Source organism: Mustela nigripes, chromosome 7 (genome assembly GCF_022355385.1).
Source record: "Mustela nigripes isolate SB6536 chromosome 7, MUSNIG.SB6536, whole genome shotgun sequence".
In the NCBI taxonomy this organism is placed as follows: Eukaryota; Metazoa; Chordata; class Mammalia; order Carnivora; family Mustelidae; genus Mustela; species Mustela nigripes.
In genome coordinates this window covers 24,392,254-24,413,023 of record NC_081563.1, presented here as the reverse complement: position 1 = coordinate 24,413,023, position 20,770 = coordinate 24,392,254, and the positions used below count along the sequence as shown (strand labels likewise).

Here is a 20,770-nt window from a genome sequence, read left to right as displayed (position 1 = left end):
TTTATAGCTAAAAAGCCCAAACGGTAAGAACCTGCCCAGCTTCTCCAAAGTGAAGGTGCCAGCTCCCACTTCACCACTACAATATGAACATTCCAGTTGCTGTCTGCCCTCACCAACACTTGGTGCTGTCAGTCTTTTAAATTTTAGCCACTTTGGTGGGGAGTCGCAGTAGCTCACAGTGGTTATCCGTTGTATTTCTGTAATGACTAACGCTGTCGAGCCTCCTTTCCTGTGCTGATCTAACCTTTCATACATCAAGGAGGTTACTTTTAACTTTTCAGGGTCTGTTTCCTTGTCTACAATGGGGATGACTCTCCCTAACCCTCTTCCATAGGGTGATCGTGGCAGAGATGAGAAGTTTTTTGTTTTTTGTTTTAAACTCTGAAGATTCACATAATGGGAAAATATTCTATTTCTTCCAAGTGAGGAACTTCTTAGGCAATAGGCTCTGGAAGTACTCACAAGATTGGTTTTTCTCAGATATCACTTTGTCATCCTCTCTAAGTCAAGAAAAGTCACTGGGTCTCTCTTTCTTATTTTAGGAGATCTAAGCTCCTCATTCCAAGTCTAAATCCCTTTAGCAGCATTGTTTCCACCCTGACCTTGGCCGAGCCTCACCCGGAAGTTTGTCTCCTTGTCTGTAATAGGTTAGTTCTCCCCAGCAGCTATGAGTCTGACCTCTGTCCCTTTCTGGCCTTTGCACCGGCATTTCCTATTCCATGTGACCCTCCTTGTTTCTCTCCATGGCATTTCCTTTTTGAAACTCTCTTTCCTGCTCACCTCTTGCAGGAAGCTCTTCATGTGGCCCATCCAGTCTTCTCTTTGGATCCCTTTAGCACTGAAGCCGCTGGACTGTAATATAGGGACTTTCTCTTGAGTCCCTCCAAGTTCCATGTTTCCAACTTGGAAGTTCCCATCTGAAAGTTCCATAGGCACCTCAAACCCATAAGACCCCAGAGCTTACCACCTATTTGCCCCCTGTGGCCCCCCTCCCATTTCTGCTTACACATCACACTATCCTAGTTGCCCTGGCTCAAAGGCCCTCCGGATGCTCTGCAGCCCCTCCCTTTCCCCAAGCCCTCGTCAGTTACCAAACCCTGCCAATTCTACCTCCACAGTACCTCTTTCACTCTCTTCCTCTTCTCCCTCCTCTTGACCATGGTCCTGGCCTTCATCTTTGGAGGTCCATACTTGGTCTATTTGTAACCAGTACTCATGGCTGGCTGCCTTACCCACGGCCCTTCCCCAGCAGCCCCCTTCCCCACAGGCAGACCCCACTCATCATGAAAGACAGAGCAAATCCAGCTGCTTACTTTCCCAGACTTCGTTATGGCCAGGCATGGCCACGTGACCTGGTTCTGATCCATCAGGTAGCAAGGGAGGTCTTCTGGAATGATTTTCCTCCCACCTTTCAGTTGTCTTCTGCCCCTGGAGACTCCTTGCTGCTCTTAATTCCCTCCCACTTCTATCCTTCCATGCTAATTCTCTCCCTGCATGTCTGCAAGATCACCTCTCAGAAACATGGATTTTGGATCAGGTTACATACATCTCTTCTCTGAAATGTTCAACAGCTCCCCATCAGATGCTGGTGAAAGCCTAGAAGCCCATAGCCTAGCATATAAGGCCTTTCAGCATTTAGTTCTAATGTGTCTTTCTTATTTTCTGCCTGGTGATTTGCTTTCCTATCATCAAGCCTGGCCAAAAGGGGATACATGCATTCCCCTGTGAATTAGCTAGGGTTCCCCAGAGCTTAGAAGGAGAGGTGGTCAGAATGGTGAGACTGACCTTCACTGCCCTGTCCTATCACCCTGTTCAAGATGGCCTCGGAGCAGGCATGTGGCATGGCTGCCCACCATCACGGTGTGACTTGATTCAAGAAGGCCAAGGTCTCAGATAACTTGGTTCTTCCAGGTGCCATGGAGTCTGGAATACCATCATTTGCAGAACCATAAAAGCAGGGGGGCTTATTGTCTGTGCTGTCCTCTAAAGCCAGGATATGTATGATGGCATAGGCTAGAAACAAGCAAGGTTGCCCACATCCTCAAATAAAGGTCTTCCCATCTAAGATCAGGTGGATTCAGAAAAAGAGCAGGTGAATTCCAGCAATCAGTGTGGGGAGAGGAGAGAAAGGTGGGAATGCCAAGGAAAATGGAGACACATGATATACCAAAGCCTACATTTCTCACTGAGCTACACACCATGCTCCAGGATCATTGAATTTAATGTCCCCCTTGGTTCTGCTTCCTGAAAATAGTCATCGTAAAAACACCTAATATTTATTGGGCATTTCAGATGCCTGATCTCATTTAATCCTCATACAACCCCATGACAGGAGTACTGTTGGTACTACTATTTTTTAGTTCCGTGCTCCAGGTTTGGAGCAGGTGACAGAGCAGAGGACAGAATTCCAAAGGTTCTGTAGGCCCTGCTGACATTTTCATTCATTCATTCATTCATTCATGCATGCATGCATGCATGCATTCCTTTACCAACCATTTTTGGAGTCAGGGATTGTACCAGGGATCCAAAGATAAATAAGGCATAACTCCTGCCCCCAAGGAACTCACCAGCTACTGAATCACTTGTAGAAGCTAATACTCATAACTGTATCAGTGTGAGTACTACAGTAGGAGTGTGGGCAACTTACTCATCTTGCCTTTGACGTGTAACAAACTCCTGAGAGTTCGCCCTTCCTCGTCCAACCTCTGTCTCTTGCCACATCTTTTGTTATCCTCCAGGATGCTGACATCTGTGTCTGTGACTTCATCTGATACCCTCTGGCATGCTTGTTCTTGTCTTTCTAGACTTGGCCGTCCTCCAGCTCCATTTAGCACTGGCTACACAACATCCTGTCAGGTCTGAGGGGGTGAAGGTAGGGGCCTAAGACCAGTCTAGGGAACCAGTTCTCCTCATGTGCCTGGAAGCAAGTCTTTGGATAAGTCACTGAAGGCTAGGGGGCCTCATTTTCCACCATTTGTAGAAGACAGTGTAGGACTAGATGCTCTTTGGTACTAACTTTAGGTAGTTATGAGCTGAGCCCAACTTTCCAGCATGGTGTCAGAATAGAAGGGGAAGGGGTGAGTGGTACCATTGCCCTGAACTTTCTAATAAGCTCACCCTCTCTTTTTCCCCCATCCTAGGCCTCACTCGTAGTAAACCTACCTGACTCCACTGATAGGCCACTCCTTTCTAACAGGCACCCCCTCACTAGGTGAGCTGGGGCCCCTGGTTCTATCCTGGGTCATAATCCAATGACTTCTGACCCTGAATGGCTTTCAATGTCTATGGCACCCACACCTGGGTTCCAAATGACTGATCCAGACCCGTCTCACCTGTGGAAGCAGAGGAAATCCAGGATTCCCAGCGGCTGGCCCGGGCTCAGAGCCACTTGAGTGAACCGGCTGCTTCCCTGTCCTGAGGTCTAAGACTTCCTTCCTTGCCAAGAGACGATCACAGGCCAACAAGGGAGGCTCTGCCAGCTGCCACCAGACTCATGCTTTCTCTCTGTTGTCAGCCCAGAGTCTACTACTGAACTATAGCACCCCAGGAAACGGCGCTGTGGGCACTTTCTCTACAAAAGAACATTTCAGGCATGTTTGTGGCTCAGGTTGTTCCTTCTACCCTGCTTCTCCAAACCAGCCACATGTAGGAAACTAGTGGCCAGGCTAACCTACCAGCTCGGCACTCTCTCCCAATGGTGCCAAAATAACATAACCATAGAATCCCGAGATTTATAGAGAGGAAGTATCAGACCTCAGATGATCTCGCTCACAGTGGGCCTGGCCCAGACCAGAGCCCCCACTGCCCTCAGGCTCTCCAGTGAGCACACATGCCTTGTATCCTGGATGCACGGTCACCCTTTGCTCTTCCCCACCCAGGTCCAAGTACAAAAAGACCCACCATCCCTTCCATAGTGGACTGTCATAGCAGGAGGATTTTGAGTGGAGATCTTGGTGTGAAATGAATTGTTCTGCTCTGGAAGGTGGCATCTGAAATGCTTCAGAGACTGAGCCCCGGGCTTTGCTTCCTTTGTGTTCCTGCCATTTGCTGTTATAAACACCCTCTCTCTCAATAGAAAGACCATATAGCTGAAGGCACAGCTGTCTCCCAAATATCGATATTCCTTCTTCCCAGGACATCTGTCCCACTGAATCACCCTTCTAAAGAAGGAGCCAGTGTTGACCTTTGCAGGATTCTCAAGCATTGACTGAGCACCTGCTATGCCCCATGCTATACAGCAGGTCCCCCATAACATAAAAAGAGTTTCCTTCAGTAAATACTTATACACACTTAGCAGGTGCAGAGAATGTGGCTGTGAATAAGAGGCAAGTCCTTGACCTCTTCAGGCTTACATTCTAGCAGCATGTGAACCTATAAGGATCTGAAATATGTAAACATGAAAAGAATGTATACCTTATCCTTAAGGAGCTATAATCAACTAGAGAAAAATAAAACATGGTGATCAGTCAGTAATACTGATCTAAAAGCCAAGGTCAATATCCAGGCCACCCACCCCTTTGCTGTTGGGAAGAGCATGGCCCCTGTTTCCATCATCCGTACTGACAAGGACTTGTGGTGGAGACAGCTCTGGGTTTGGACAGCCTATCCAGCTGGGTTCCAGACTCAGCTATGTACTGACTGAGAAGCCTAAAGCAAGTCCCTTAACTTCTCTGGGTCTTGGGCTTTTCATCTTCAAAAGGGTTTGCCTTGCTTTCTTGCTGGTTGTTTTGAGACAGGTAAGTTAATATACAAGAAAAATTTTACAAACTCTAAATTGCACCAAAACATTTTTATTTTTTAGATCAAAGGCCAGTGTTTAAAAAAAATAAAATGCTGGGCACCTGGGTGGCTCAATTGGTTAAGCAACTACTTGACTCAAGTCATGATCCTGGAGTCCCAGGTTTGAGTCCTGTGTCAGGCTCCTCACTCTGCAGGGAGTTTGCTTCTCCCTTGACCCTCCCCCTTCTCATGCTCTCTCTCTCTCTCTCTCTCTCAAATAAATAAACTGAATCTAAAAATAAAATAAAATGTTCCAAGTGACATATTTGCTATCTTAGGATTCCCAAGGACTAGAGTGACAAGTGCACTCAGGTGCATCTGTGTCAAAGAGATTTTCTAGCCCTGACCTTCAACAAGACCAGGGTCAGTTCTCAATGAAATTTGCTACCACTTACGTGGGGGTGATTTCCAAGCTGGCTGCTGGCGTTTGAAATTTATAATCAGAATGTCATCATTTTAAGGTTAAGCTAAATGGGGTTTTGTCATGTGTTGAATGAAAATACTCTGCCTCAGTGAGAATGAATTTATAATCTTGGGCACAAGTTCTGATAAGGTGATTCATTCAACAAGCGTCTACTCTGTGCTGGGAAGATATTCAATCTAGGAAGACAATGGTGGTCAAGACACGCATGTCCCCTGGGCTCACAGAGCACTGTCCAGTGGAGACCTTAAGGGTAAGTACAGTGACAGGGGTGGTCAGGCGAAACATGGATGCACCAGGCAGGTACAGCTCACCCAGATTCGGGGTTGGGAGTAGGGGCTGTGAAACACTTTGGTGAAGAAATGCTGTTGAAGCTGTTAGCTGGAGGATGAGTTGGGAATAAGGTGTTCAGGGGGGGTGGGGGGGTGGGTAGAGAAGTTCCTGGAAGAGGAGCAGCATATGCAAAGATGTAGAGGGGAAAGAGTGGGCTGGAAAAGAAATGTGGGGCCAAGAGGGTGGAAGACAGGGCCAGTGTGTCCAGACATGAGGCCACAACGCCAGCAGGGGCTTAGCATGAGTGATCCCGTGTAACAAGGAAAGCAGCTGGGACTCTGTCCTTGGGAAAATGACCAGCTTTGCCAGGGACAGTCATGGCTCGTGCCTATTGCCTCAGGAGAGTCACACATAGGCCCATTTCCCTTCCCTCTTCAGAGATACCTCAGTTGGATGATAACTGACATGGTCACCTATCCTTAGGGAGGTGGGAAGGTAGCAGGGGGCAGTAACTGGGAAGGTGTGGGGACAGAAGACATTCAGTGCCTTTCAATGATGTGGGGGAATGTGGGCACCGACTGACATGTCTCAAAACATTAATGGGGACATTTCCTCCTTTAAGGCAACTATTTTTTTTTAAAGATTTATTTATTTATTTGAGAGAGAGAGAGAGTGAGGGGAGGGGCCGAGGGAGAGAATCTCAAGCAGACTCCCTGCTGAGCACAGAGTCCCACACAGGGCTCCATCTAAGGACCCTGAGATCATGACCTGAGCCGAAACCAAGAGTTGGATGCTTAACCAATTGAACGACCCAGGAGTCCCTAAGGTAACCATTTCTTAAATACCAAAAGGGATGATTGAGTTCTCACTCCATCTCACAGATTTCTTTGGTCACCCAAAAAAGTTTGAGGATAGGATAGCTTGGCTCTAAAGGATCAGTGAGGAAGGACCCTGGTACCAGGAGAGGGGAACAGAACAGCACTTCCTTCTGGAGAGAATAGGGAAGCAAGCAGCTTCTTCCTTCAGCTCTCATTGGGGAAGGAAAGGGTCTAAAATCACCTAATTAGGCACCACCCAAACCCGCAGTTCCCAGCTGGTGTGGGGTGGGGTCCGACTCTGCAGGGGGACACTCAGGCCTATTCTCCTGCCTCCTCACCCTAGAAACCAGCCATGCTCAGTTGCCCTGAACCAAAGGTCTCCTGGAAGACCAGCTCCCTTCCATGCTGTTCGCAGCAGAGTAGGCCTGTCATCAGAGTTAATGTAAGTTACTCATGGTTTAAGTGCCATTTCTGACCTAAAGTTGGCATTTCTTCTCTGGTTCTGCCTCTCCACCATAATTAACTAATTAACTATCAACAAGGAGTGACACAGTTATGACACAGAGAGCCTGGCTCTGTGGCGTCTCACCCAGAGAACCCCCTGTGCCCTCAAGGATCAAAAGGTACTGGCCTGATTTAAACAGGGTGCCCTGAGGCCCCAGTGTTGGTCACTCAGCCAATGTTCAAGGCCACTCCCTTCCTGGGTTCCAGAGGCCAAGCTGGGGCTGGAGCTGCTCTGATGGTGAACACGGGACTCTCAACAAACCGAGTAGCTACCAGCCACTGTGTGCCCTTAGGAAGTGCCCACTGCTGTGGCCCAGGCATTGTCACTGACTCTCCCTGAGCTTCTATCCCTCATCAGTCAACAGACATAACAAAAGCTTCATGTTACAGAACGTAGAAGTGCACTACGCCATCCCTCCTTGTATGGATGGACAAACTGAGGCCAGGGCCTTTAAGTCTCTTGCCTGGGACCACTAGCGGGCAAGTGGCACTTGGGTCCAAATCCGGGGTCCTGCGCCCAGCCAGCCTGGCCTAGAACAGCTCTCTGAAGAGCAGCTCTCAGGGCAGCTGACCCACCAGAGGGGTGGGAGACTTTACCCCCTCTACCCCAGCTTCCAAAGATGGTGGATCAGGAGCTCCAGAAGTCAGAGTCCCCAGCAGGAGTCTGGGGGAACTCCACAAGGCACACCTGAAGGGGATTCAGTCTATCACATGGCCCCAGGAGTCTTGGAGGCCCAAAGCCATTGAACTGGGGCTGAGGCCTGAGCTGGTGGGCTTCCAGCTAGCCCAAACTTTGTTTTATCATGTGACTCCAGCATCCATGAGATGCCTGGGAGAACTGTTCTGTAGAAGCCCCTCTCAAACCAGATTCCTGATGCTTCGACTTGGAAGCTTGAGGCGGAATAACTGTGGAAGGAGCCTCCAGTCAGAATTCACTCACAGTCTTGTGTTTGGTGATAGATTCCCAGCTCGGCTGTGAGGTCCTCCTGGGGCAAGCCTCAGGCCACAAGCTTCTCTGAATCTCCCAGAGCACTTACCACAGTGCCTCAGCCGAACAGCTGCTCAATTATACTCATATTATCAATCACAGACTGTTTGCATTACCAGTAATTTCTTTCCAAATCCTGTCAATGTAATTTCTAAACATGTTAGCATTACTGTAATGGTATGCAAGTGCTATTTGATTCCCAACATTTTTTATTTGACATTATTTTATCTATTGCACACTTCAATGCATAATCCACATGCTTGTCATTGTTAATGGCTACACCAGATTCCAGGGTCCCGATGTCCCATACTTTGTTTAAGCGTTCCCTGATGGCTGGGCAGTTGGGTTGCCTCCAATGTTTGAGCACTATAAATAGTGCTGCTCAGTCACCGGGCTTTTCTCCCCATCGCCTGGACATGAGAATAGGGTGGGATGGGGGTAAGAAGCTCTTCTCTTGTGCATTCCTGGAAAGGCCTACTCTTCATGCTACTTTCCTAAACTGGGGGTAACATAAACCCACATCTGCTGCTCTGTCCCAGATGGGCTGTCACTGGGGGACTTCTTACCTGGCCTCTGGTGTTCTAGGAATGAGAAAGAGTCCTCACCTCTGAGGTCTTGAATCAGCAGGTCTCCCACATTAAATAATTTGCTTTGGAGCTGGCCTTTGGGTACAGTGGCCTTTGGATCATCTCATCAGACAGGCCCTGAGGGGAGACCCAATAACATATTGCTTATGTTCTGGAAGGTCAGTTCAAGGTTACACTGGGAATCACAGAATGTCTGAACTGAAAAGGGGACTTTCAGTTGATCTAATCTAACCTTTCCATTTCATGGCTGAAGAACTCTAGAGCCAGAGAGGGGAAGTGACTTTTCCAAGATCACCCAACTTGGCAGATTTGGGTCCAGAGCCAGGATGCTCTTATAATCTTAACATTCTCCAGCCTCCTCACTGGAGCATGTCAATGGATTGGAATACTCACCATGGTTAACATGCTAATTCTCTACACATTGACCTATAGGCCTTCCCAATCAAAACCACAGCAAGAGTCTTTGGAGGTATGGACAAGAGGACTCTAAAATTTGTATGGGAAGGTAAGCCAAAGCCTTTTTGGAAAAAGAAGAACAAATTTGGAGACTCACACTACCTGGCATTAAGACATACTGTAAAGTGACAGTCCTCAAGACAGTGTGGTTTTGGTGAGAGGACGATCCAGAAATAGGCCCCCACAAGTATGGGCACTTGATTTCTGGAAAAGTTGGAAAAGGCAATTCAATAGAGAGAGGAGAGTTCTTTCAACAAATGGTGCCCAAACAAGTAGACAACCCACACAAGAACAATAAACACTGACCTATTCCTCATACCTCATACAAAGATGAACTAAAAATAGGTCATAGACTTAAACGGAAAAATGTATAACTATAAAACTCTTAGAAAGGGTACCTGGGTGGCTCAGTCGTTAAGCATGTGCCTTCGGCTGAGGTCAGGACCGCAGGGTCCTGGAATTGAGCCCTGCGTCAGGCTCACTACTCAGTGGGAAGCCTGTTTCTCCCTCTCCCTTCCCCCTTGCTTGCGTTCCCTCTCTGGCTGTCTCTCTCTCTGTCAAATAAATAAAATCTTAAAAATAAAGAAATAAAACTTTTAGAAGAAAACATAGAAATTCTTTGTGAGTTCTTAGGTACAATAACAAATGCATGATCTATAGAGGAAAAAATAATTAGATTTGATCAAAATTAAACACATTTACTCTTGTGAGAGACACTTTAAAGAGAATGAGTATAAACCTGACAGATTGGGAGAAAATATTTGTAAATCAGAGATCAGACAGCAGATTTATACCCAGAATATACCAAAAAAAACCCTCCTGAAATTCAGGAAGACTCAAATTTTTTGAGTGGGTGGGCAAAGATTTGAGAAGGTGCCTTACCAAATAAGACAGACAGGTGACAAATAAATACATGAAAAGATCTCCAGCATCATTAGTCATTGAGGAAATGCAGATTAAAACCAGAGTGAAATATCATCACATCCCTATAAGAATAACTAAAAATACTGACAATACCAAATGAAGAATGAAGCAACTGGAACTCTCATCATACATTACTAATGGGAATGCAAAATGGAGCAGCCACTGTGGAAAACAATTTGGCTATTTCTTCTGAAGCTAAACATATATTTACCATATGACCTGGCAATACCACTTCTAGGTATTTATACTAGAGAAATGAAAACCTATGTTAATACAAAAACCTGTACTTGGATGTTTATAAGAGCATTATCTACAGTTGCCAAAATCTAGAAACAACTCAAATATCTCTCATTGGGTGAATGTATAAACAGACAGTGGTACAACCACGAAACAGGATATGATACTACTGGGTAATAAAGAACAGTAAACATCAATGCATACAACTTGGATGAATCTCGCACACATGCTGCTTGGTGGGAGAAGCCAGTCTCAAGGGTTACTGCACGGGAGGAAAAATTATTTTCCCTTCACCCTCCTGAGTTCTTGGCTGAGACCCCCTATCATAAAAGATTAACAAGAAAAAAATGAACAGAAGTGTATTAATATATACCTCATATATGTATGAGAGATACCCAGAAAAACTGAGTAACTCTGAGGTGGTCCAAGCCACCACCTTAAATACCATCTTCAGCTAAAGACATAAGAAAGAAGTTTGGGGCATGGGTGGAGGGAAGCTGGCTATGGGAAATTACTAGGAAATGCAGGGCAAATAGGGTAAGATTTTGTTATGCAGATTGAAGACTGTGCCTTCTCCCCTGATAACTCTGGAGGTTTAGAGTCTCCCTTTTCTTCCTGGTACAAAGAAGGAGACATCTTTGCAATTGAAGACTTCCTTTTTGAATGTAAATATCCCTTACAAAAGGGTAACTTCTACTCTGTTTTTAAAACTTCTGTGTCTACTGTTTCTTAAAATAATCAGCTCAAAATGATTTTCATGCCAAAGAAGCATATTTTGGGGTGGCATACATTTCATTATATACTGTATAATTTCATTATATGGTGTTCTGGAAAAGGCAAAACTGTGGGGACAGAGAATAGATCAGAGGTTTCCAGGGTGGGGGAAGAGTCTGAGTAAAAGGGTAGATGAGGGAGTTCTTTATAGTGTTAGAATTGTTCTTTATCTTGTCTGTGGTGACACTTACATGAACTTGCATATGTTAAAACCCAGGCAATTGTATGTAAATTTAAGATACAAAGACACTTCTACTGTAAATTAAAAAATACAAAAAGCAAAAGTGACAAGGCACTTTTGTATCATTAACTCATCTGAGTCTTTTAACAGCCCAGTAGTGGATCCATGAGCACGTCTGAAGAAGGAATAGATTCTTTAAGAAATATTTAGGGGTCATTGCTATGGGAACTGTTCTAGGTACAGGCTCAAGGCAAAGTCTTGACCTCAGAGAGTCAGGTCAAATACCACCATTCCAGCAGACAATTCTGAAGAGTGCCTTGCCTGTGATGGAGTAAACTGCCATCTCAATTCTGGTTTCCCTGGGGAAAATCACCGCTCCTAGGGCAAGTGCTATGGTCTTTGTAAGGCAACCCCAGGGCCCTGGGAGGCTGCACCAGGCAGGAGGAACTTTGGCAAAAGCAGCATTCCCAGGCATCTGGGACACAGATGGCCCAGGCCACCCACTGCAGGGGCTGCATTTGGCCCAACTTTTCCAACATAGAAAAGAGACCCCTCCACCTTGGCATGGCCCACCTTCTCAGGTTCACACCAGTTCTGCTGTGAATTCCTCCTTTTCTCTCATGATTAAAATCAACCCAATATGGGTAGGGAAGGTTGAGGGGGAGGAATGTAAGAGCAAGAGAGTAGGTAAACGAGCTAGAGCAGTGGGTGGGGAAGCAACAGTAAGTCATGCCCAGTGACACTCTAGTCCACTGTTCACATGCCATTCTTTGAGTCCTCAACAGTCTCTGTGTGTGTGTGTGTGTGTGTGTATATATATATATATATATATATATATATATATATATATATATATAATTTATTTATTTGACAGAGAGAGAGAGATCACAAGTAGGCAGAGAGGCAGGCAGAGAGAGGGGGAAGCAAGCTTCCTGCTGAGCAGAGAGCCCGATCTGGAGCTCCATCCCAGGACCCTGAGATCATGACCTGAACTGAAGGCAGAGTCTTAACCCACTGAGCCACCAAGGCGCCCCAGAGTCCTCAACAATCTTATAAAGCAGATACTTCTCCCCTATACAGAGGTGACATAAATGAGCCCTGGGGAGATTAAATGACTTGCCTGGGTCCCACGACTAGGAAACAACTGGACCAGGCTTCTAACTCCTCTTTGGGATTCCACTAACCTTGACAGAATAAATAGGACAGACTAATGATTCTCAAACTTGACTGAGTGTCAGAGAATCATGTGGTGGGGGTTTGTCCAACCAGTTTGCTGCTTCCCACCCCTGGAATTTCTGAGTCTGTAGCTCTGGGGTGGGTTCTGAGAATTTGCATTTCCAACAAGTTCCCAGATGTTGCTGGGGCAGTTGGCCCGGAGATCTTTGAGAATCATTGATATAAACCCTGAGCTTGTGTGCTCTTGAGCTACACACTTTCGGGTGGGGGGAAATTCTGGTTTCACCACTTTTCTAGCTCTGGACTCTGAACAGGTAACACATCACAGTTCTTCACCTAGAAAGTGAGGAGAATTGTACCTTAGAATTGTTGTAGGGTGCTACAAAGATGAATGAGTTAGTAAATAAAAAAAGTTTTTATAAAACTGCCCGATCAAATGTAATCACTCAAAAATGTCAGCTCTCAGTACATGCTGGACTCTTTTAAAATACATCCTCTCATTTAGTTTCAAAAGATCTTTAGAAGTTAATAGCATCATTTCCAACATTTTCATTTTACAGTTGGTCAGGAAGACCAACTCATCACCATGCAACTCATCACGACCCAAGCAAGGATCTGAATCCAGGTTTTCTGGCTCATCATTAGGGCTCATAACAAATTAGGTCTCACTGCTTCCTGGAGTCTGGTCCCCTTTCTTTAAACTCCAAGCCCTGGACTGTGGATGATTGGACCCTTAAGGCTGAGTGCACACCTAATTAGTTGAGAGTGGGTGAGACTGAGTAAGCGAGAAAGGAAGAGGGAACAGGAGGCTTCAGGAGGATGTTTGTCTGAGAACCTGGCACGGAGTCACTAGGGATGCCTGGAGTGGGCATTTTTTTGTCTTCAGAGGGCAGATAACACAGGGTGACTCAATATCTTGCCCACACATTCCCTCTTTTCTCTTGGCTGCTGTAACTGATTGAAGTCATCAGTGAATGATGTGACAGGTGCAAACGGATCACCCACTGATGGTTTACACAGCACCAGAGGACACCCCTACTCTCAGCCTAATATGGACAGAAAATCCAGCTACTGGACTAAAGCATCAGCACACACTGAAACCCTTCCCAGGATGAATCAGAGCATCCCACTCACCCACACTGAACACAATGTTCCATGAGAAGTAAGGATCAACCGCAGCAAGCCCTTCTGTGGTGGGCAGGGAGGTCTTGGTATCCCCCAGTCCTATTTGCAGTGGTTTCCCTGCATTAAATGTTTATGAACATCAGTGGTGGCATGGTCTAGGGTAAGCCCAATCACTCTTTCGCTGCAAAGGAAACTCTGACCTGTGCCTGGCACTCGAAGGGTTTATAAATGGATGACTCCCATTTTTTTTTTTTTGGTAGTTTATTTATTTATTTATTAAAAAAATTTTTTTAAAATTTTTTTAAATTTTTTATTTTTTATAAACATATATTTTTATCTCCAGGGACTCCCATTTGAAATTGGGAAGCCTGATTTCTTCCCTGAATTCCAGACTCTTCCATCTGCTGATTTAGGAGAGATATCTACCTGGGAGCCTCCCATATTCACCATGTCCAAACCTCCTCTCAATATCCTCTTCCCCCATAAGTTTGCTCTTTCTCTTGTCTTCACTATCTCGATTGGTGATAATGGCCAAGGAGCACCTAAGCCAGAGGCTCAGAAAGGACCCAAGGTGCACATCCTGATGCAAAATCCACTCTGAAAGCTTCCAGTGGCCCTAAAGTGGGGGACACTCTGTGAAGGGCACTCAGGACATCTTTGGCAGTTGCCTTGCCATGCTTGCCCTAGGAATGTCCATCCCTTCTGGCTGGTTCCCAGTTGCCTGGGCCCTGACTTGCTTCTTCTGGAGAGGAACTCTGTATGGTGTGTAGGTTAACCCTTATCTTAAATGCCAAGCTAGAGGAATCACCTCACACACATTTGGGGGTGATCTGAGATGCAGATCAGTTACAGTAGGTTATACTGCAAGTCTTGTTTCTTGACCATGGTGCCTGCAATTCATTCTCAACTTGCTCCTTGTCAACTTCTTCTACTCACTTAGTTTCCAACAGCAGGGTCTCCATCACTGGCCCTGGATTTGGGGGAGAGAACAAAAAGTGGGGAGGCAGCGGAGACAAGGGATAGCTGGAATCCTAAACAGCAGCCTTCAGTCAGCTGTCCATTTGATCTTGAAGTCCCCTACTAGAGGGCTCCCTCCCCTCTCTCTCCTACCCTAGAGATTTCCAGAGCTGGGGGAGGGGGATGGGAAGAAAGACAAAGCACACCAGGAACTGAGGAGTTAAACCATCCTCTATTTTTCACATTCCCACAGCTGAAGACTTGGGTCAGCCTTGAGGCTCAGATGCTGAAACAGTTAACTGTAGAGGGAACAACAGAGTGATTTGGAATGTTTCCACTTATTACAGGGAAAAGGAACACATTGTTCAGATTTCTTAGCCTTTTTTTTTTTTAATTTAAGATGTGGGCTATTAAAATATTTCCTCCAAAAATAAAAAGCCTTTTGAAAGTTCCATGAAGGTAGCCACATTTCAGTTTCATTTATTACAACTAGATTCAGACATATACTTGGTGTACTGCTGGGTTTAATGTAAAGCCAGGGATCAACATTCTGAACTCATCCCCAGAAAAATACACTTTGATTATACATGTAAACTTTGCATGCCTGGTGGGGGTGGGGAAACTTGTCACAAACTGTAGATTGTCCACAGTCATCTAGGTAGATTCCACTAGGCTCATGAACTTTAAAGAACCAAGCTCATGGCCACGGAGAAGTTGAGAGACCTCAATCAAATCCCAGCCCAGGGTCTCAGCCTAGACCACAAGATGAAGAAGGCCTCTTCTGGCCTTCATATTCTGATTCTATACTAGAGCTAGTGTGCGTGTGTGCGTGTGTGTGCATACACGCAGATGACCAAATGTAATAAATAATAAAATTACTAGTCTGTGTCTCTTGTTTTCTGACTCAACTCTTGTTGGAGGAGTTCCTACTGACACCCCACCCTGCCTCTGTATGGGTTTAACCACTCTGTGACACCGTCCTCTCTGGGAAGGGGTGTTCCTCCCACCAAGAACCCAACTTCCCCTTAGCAGACTTTTATGAATATTGTAGAAACAATTTTTTGTTTCAGTGGAAAACTATGCATGTCTAGAACACACCCTCCCTGGTTATCAGATTCTCCTGTTGTACTGTCTTTAAGCTACTTTGCAATGCCCTGGAAATTATAACTGATTAGATATGTAAATCATAACTGATAGGTATGTAAATTATGTCCTGATAGAGATTTAATTGACTTCCTCAACCCAGTTTTATCTCCATTTATCTCCAATTCATCTCAACATTATTTACTCAATATCCACTTGAATGTTTCTGACTTTTCCTTTGAATATCTGCCTGGTTCCCTCATTTCATGAGGAAAATAAATACCTGAACATGCACATTTTTAAATCTGTGTGCCAGTCAGGATTTTACCTTTTTGTGAAAATTATCTTTTAATAATATGTTGTTTCTTCCTTACCTTTTAGGAGACTGTTTCTATTTTTAGCCCATTATTTGAATTCAGTTTCACTTCACAGCTCTCCTATCCTCACCAATTACCCGCTCACCTCCTCCTTACCCCACCCCGTGCATTCCACCTTCTAGAGTCTTCTATTCTTTTACCCTGGACTTGTACAGAATCAGGCTTGAACATATCCAGGCACTGCTGGAAACCAAATGTTTTGGGGGTTTGTTATGTGGGAAATTTCAACTTCAGTGCTTTAGAAACACAGCCTGGGCATGTTTTGGTATTTGGGATCATTTAAGAGCTGCCTGTTTGGTGCCAGGAGACAGACACCATAGTTAGCCTTTTCTTAGCTTTGGAAGACAGAGCTGGGGCCTGTGTCTTTTCAGACAATTTGTATGACATTAACTATGCAAATAATTTAACCCTTCATTCCAGATTTTTTTTTTCCCTTTGCAATAGAAGGGGTATAATACTGAGGGCGAGTTCTGTTACCTTTGGTTAATGTTTTTGTTTTCTTAATGGCTTCAGTTAACAGTTGGGGGGGGTTGTTTGTTTGTTTGTTTGTTTTTAATGGCTTTAAGAACTACAACAGACCCTGAATGTGACTTTGCCTATACGTTTAGCTGGCTTATTTGGGTGTGCACATATGTGTGAAACACAGGAGAGGGAGGAAATGAGAGAATGCCCCAACAATTTGCGAAGTGTATGAACTGCGATACTTACGTTTATAATTTCCGTTTTCTTCAGCTGTCAGGTTGGGGCCCCAAACAATGATTATCCTGGGGGAAACAAGATCCTTTGCAGGCAGCCCAAGTTCATGGCTTTTCTGGGCCCTTAACAGGGTGGGGGGTACTTTGTTCCTTGGACAAGCTAATTAGAGACACTTCATTTACTGTTGGTCAAATTTACAGCCAGGGAGGAAGGAGAGAGAGGAAGTGAATGGGTCTCACTTCTTAACTTTTTTTTTTTTTAACCTTAACTCTTCCTTTACCCCGGTGTAGACAAAGTACATTTTAATCCCCAAAGTCATGGTTCCCAGCGCATACTTGATTAATGCTCTCAGATGTCTTGCCAGAAAACATGTTGCTGCATCAAAGAAAGGGGGAAATTTATACATGTGGTACGTAGCTTATGGAGGAACATTTTCTGAAAATAGGCATAGAGGATGGATCACAGATTGGGACTAAACATAGACTCTGTGGGCCTTGAGGAAATTTCTCTGAATAGTTCAGTGAGAACAGGGGAGCCCATTTCAACATTTTATGAATGAAATTCTTCATTAACATTTTTTCATTAGAGAGTGGCAGACTTAATCCTAGGCTAATATAATTGTCGCACCAGAGATATTAATGTAATTTAAATATCACATTATAAAAAGTCAGTACTATAAAAGCCTCTAATTTGCCAAGCTCCTCTGGTACCAGATGGTACACTTACACAGAAAAATCTTCTCTTTAAACAGGAGAAAGTCTGTGAGGTTATAGGCAGAGAAGTCATGGATGCTTAGGATCTTAATTTGGATACTGGTATTCTTTGGAGCCTCCAGAGGAAAAGGCCCATCAGATACCCAGAGCAGGGGTCTAGGTTGTTTGGGTCCTAACTCTGCCTCCTTCTTGGAATTGGATTTCTGCTTGTAGACAAAGAAATTCAACACAGAGTGATTGGAAATTCTTGGCCTCTGGAAACCCCACTAATGGCTTCACATGGATCTCATTTCCTCTGAATCCACCAGAAGCCCAAATGAGAAACCTTGGATCATTTCAGACTCAGTCTTCTTCCTCTTGCTTGGCCCACACAAAGCACCACTGACTCCAACCCTATTTCCAACCCCTGCACTGGCTATTGCCTGAACAGTCTTCTCCATTCCCTTGTCTGGATAAGCAGTAGGTGCTGCTTGGGGTCTCTCTGCTGTCCCATCCTTTCCCTTCTATCTTCTTCATTCTGCCAGAGTGGTTTCATTAATTGCAAATCCTATTGTGACCCTCTCTTACTTACAAATCACTACCTGCCCCAGTAATGGGAAAATTGGGTCCTTAACTACAGGTTATGTGGGTCCTATCTAAGAAACTTGAAAGCAAGTCTCAAAAGATCAAATTGCGGGGCGCCTGGGTGGCTCAGTGGGTTAAAGCCTCTGCCTTCAGCTCAGGTCATGATCCCAGGGTGCTGGGATTGAGCCCCGCATCGGGCTCTCTGCTCAGCATGGAGCCTGCTTCCCTTCCTCTCTCTCTGCCTGCCTCTCTGCCGACTTGTGATCTCTGTCTGTCAAATAAATGAATAAAATATTTTTTAAAAAAAGATCAAATTGCTTCCAGGTAACTTAACTGAGTTTCAGAATAAAACTCAAAAATATTTAAATTAAAAAATATCCCACATTTAACAATGTAAAATTCATATTACCTGTCATTCAATTAAAAATTATCAAGCACAGGGGTACATGGGTGGTTCATTTGGTTAAGCATCTACCTTCTGGCTCAGGTCATGATCTCAGGGTCCTGAGATCAAGCCCTCCATCAGGCTTCCTGCTCAATGGGGACCCTGCATCTCCCTCTCCTCCACCTGCCATTCCTACTATTTGTGCTCTGTCTCTCTTTAATAAAAAATTTTTAAAAAATTATCAGGCATCAAAGAACAAGGAAATAAAATCCATAATGGGAAAAAAAAATCAATTGATAGAGATAGATATAGAAATGACACCAATGATAAAAATAGCAGACAAGAACATTTTTTAAAAAAGTTATTATAAATACATTCCACATGTTCAAGAAGATAGAGGAAAGCATGGACATGTTAGGAAAAATATAAAAGATTTTTTTTTTTTTTTCAAAAGAACCAAATCAAATTTCTAGGGATAAGAAAACTAAATGTCTAAGATGGAAAACATATCAGATGGGACTAACCATAGATTAAACACTGACTTAAGGATAAAAACAGAGCATGTAGGACAATGAGCTGTAGGACAACTTCAAGCACATAATAGAGGAATAATTGCAGCCCCAAAGGAGAGTAGAGAGATAAAGAAAAGGAAGAGCTGAAAATTTTTCCTATTTTGATAAAAGGAACCAAGAAACTCAACTGACTCCCAAACACAAGAAACATGAAGAAAATGACACCAATACATATAGTCAAATTGCTTAAGAAGTAATAAAGAAAGGGGCGCCTGGGTGGCTCAGTCAGTTAAGTGTCTGCCTTCCACTTGCGTCATGGTCCCTGGGCCCTGGGATCAAGCCCCACGTCAGGCTCCCTGTTCAATAGAAAACCTGCTTCTCCCTCTCCTCCCCACTCATGCTTTCTCAGGCTATCTCTGTCTCTCTCAAATAAATAAATAAAATATATATATTTTTTAAAGTAATAAAGAGAAAAATCTTGAAGGCAGCCAGAGAACAGCCAGGAAGAACAAAGAACAGGAAGAACAGCCAGGAAGAACAAAGAGAAGAATGACAGCAGACCCATGGTTGGAGGCAATGCCATCCAGAGGACAGTTGAGCAACTTCTTTTAAGTTGTATGAAAATGTATAGAGTGGTATACAAAGCAAAAAAAAAAATCTTGCAAAACTGAAATGAAATGAAGATTTGTTTCAGACATCCACCAGCCAAAAGAACTGATCACAAGTCCTATGAGAAAGTTAAAGGAGGCACTTTGTGCTGAAGGAAAATGAAATCAAATAGGAATCTGATTCCACACAAAGGAATGAAGAGATGGTAAGTGCTAAATATGTGGGAAAATATTAAAAAAAAAAAAACTTTTGAATTTAAGATATTTAAGATTTTGAATTTAAGATATTTAAGATATCTTTAAAAGATAATTGATTGTTTAGAGTAAAAATAATAACAATATATTATGGGATTTATATTATATGTACAAACAAAATATTTGACAAGAGTAACACAAAAGTTTGGGGAGAGGAATGAAGAGGGAGTATACTATAAAGTTCTATGTTATATGTGAGTTGGCATAATATTACTTGAAGGTAAACTGTGACAAATTAAAGATTAATGTATATTATAAGCAGTAAGGAAACAATCCAAACCAAACCAAACCAAAAAGGTATCAGTAATAAGCCAATATGAGAAAGAAAATAGAATTATAAAAAATATAATCTAATGTAAAAATGAAAACAAAGAAGGTAGGGAAAAAACAGATGGGACTAATGGGAAATAGAGGGAAAGACCATATAAATTTAGAGTTAATTATAGCAATAATGACATTAAATGTAAATTATATATATAGTTCCATTTAAAAGGCAGAAATTGCAGACTAGATTTTTTAAAAGGTAAATTCTAATCACATTTTGTCTATCAGAAACCAAACTGAAATATGAAGACACATATAGGTTTAAAAAAAAAAAAAGGGATGGAGGGGGCCCCTGGGTGGCTCAGTTGGTTAAGTGTCTGCCTTCAGCTCAGGTCATGATCTCAGGGCCCTGGGACTGAGCCCTGCATTGGGCATTGGGCTTTCTGCTTGGCAGGGAACCTACTCCCCCCTCCCCCCCCCCCCCGCCTGCCCCTCTGCCTACTTGTGATCTCTGTCAAATAAATAAAATATTTTCTTTTAAAAAAGATGGAAAAAGACATGTCATGATCACATCAATCAGAAAATCTCTCCTCTAACCATGGAGATTAGAAGCCTGAGGGTTGGGAAGGGATGTACAGAAAAAAAGGCATCAGTAGTGTTCCTCCCACACCTTCCCTTGCTGGGAAAACTGAATATCCTCTTCTATGAACTGCTATCAAGTGGGCATCAGTAGCCTCAGTGGTCATTATGCACAGACAATGGGGAAAGGGGAGGAGAGAAGGAATCTGGGTGAGAGACTGGTTTTGTCTTCGTGTCCAGGCAGGAGCAGCTGCTAGAAAAGTGCCCATAGGAAGAGCTGTGGGTGGAGTGACCAGAAAATGTGCCAAGTCATCATGGCTCCCAAGCCAGGGGCAGACGTGAGAGCTGAGTACAGGGTAGGGCCCCCTTAAGTGACAAGGATGTTGGTATTATTATTATTATTATTATTATTATTATTATTATTTATTGAACCTTTTTTATGCTGCTGGGTGAAGGATGCTAGCCAAGTTGGGAGTGCTGGGGCATCCTCAGGTCCTGGTGTGAATTCAGCCCCAGTGGAGTGCAATTCTGCCT

At 44.0% G+C, this 20,770-nt stretch overlaps 1 long non-coding RNA gene across 1 annotated transcript in view; it reads right to left on the bottom strand.

The window, feature by feature from the left end:
* LOC132022269 (uncharacterized) overlaps positions 1 to 20,770 on the bottom strand; it is a 39,550-nt gene that overhangs the window by 1,961 nt on the left and 16,819 nt on the right. Inside the window, exon 2 of the long non-coding RNA XR_009405568.1 lies at positions 8,389 to 8,487. This is a non-coding gene — a long non-coding RNA (uncharacterized LOC132022269). The remainder of the gene's footprint in view (positions 1 to 8,388; positions 8,488 to 20,770) is intronic.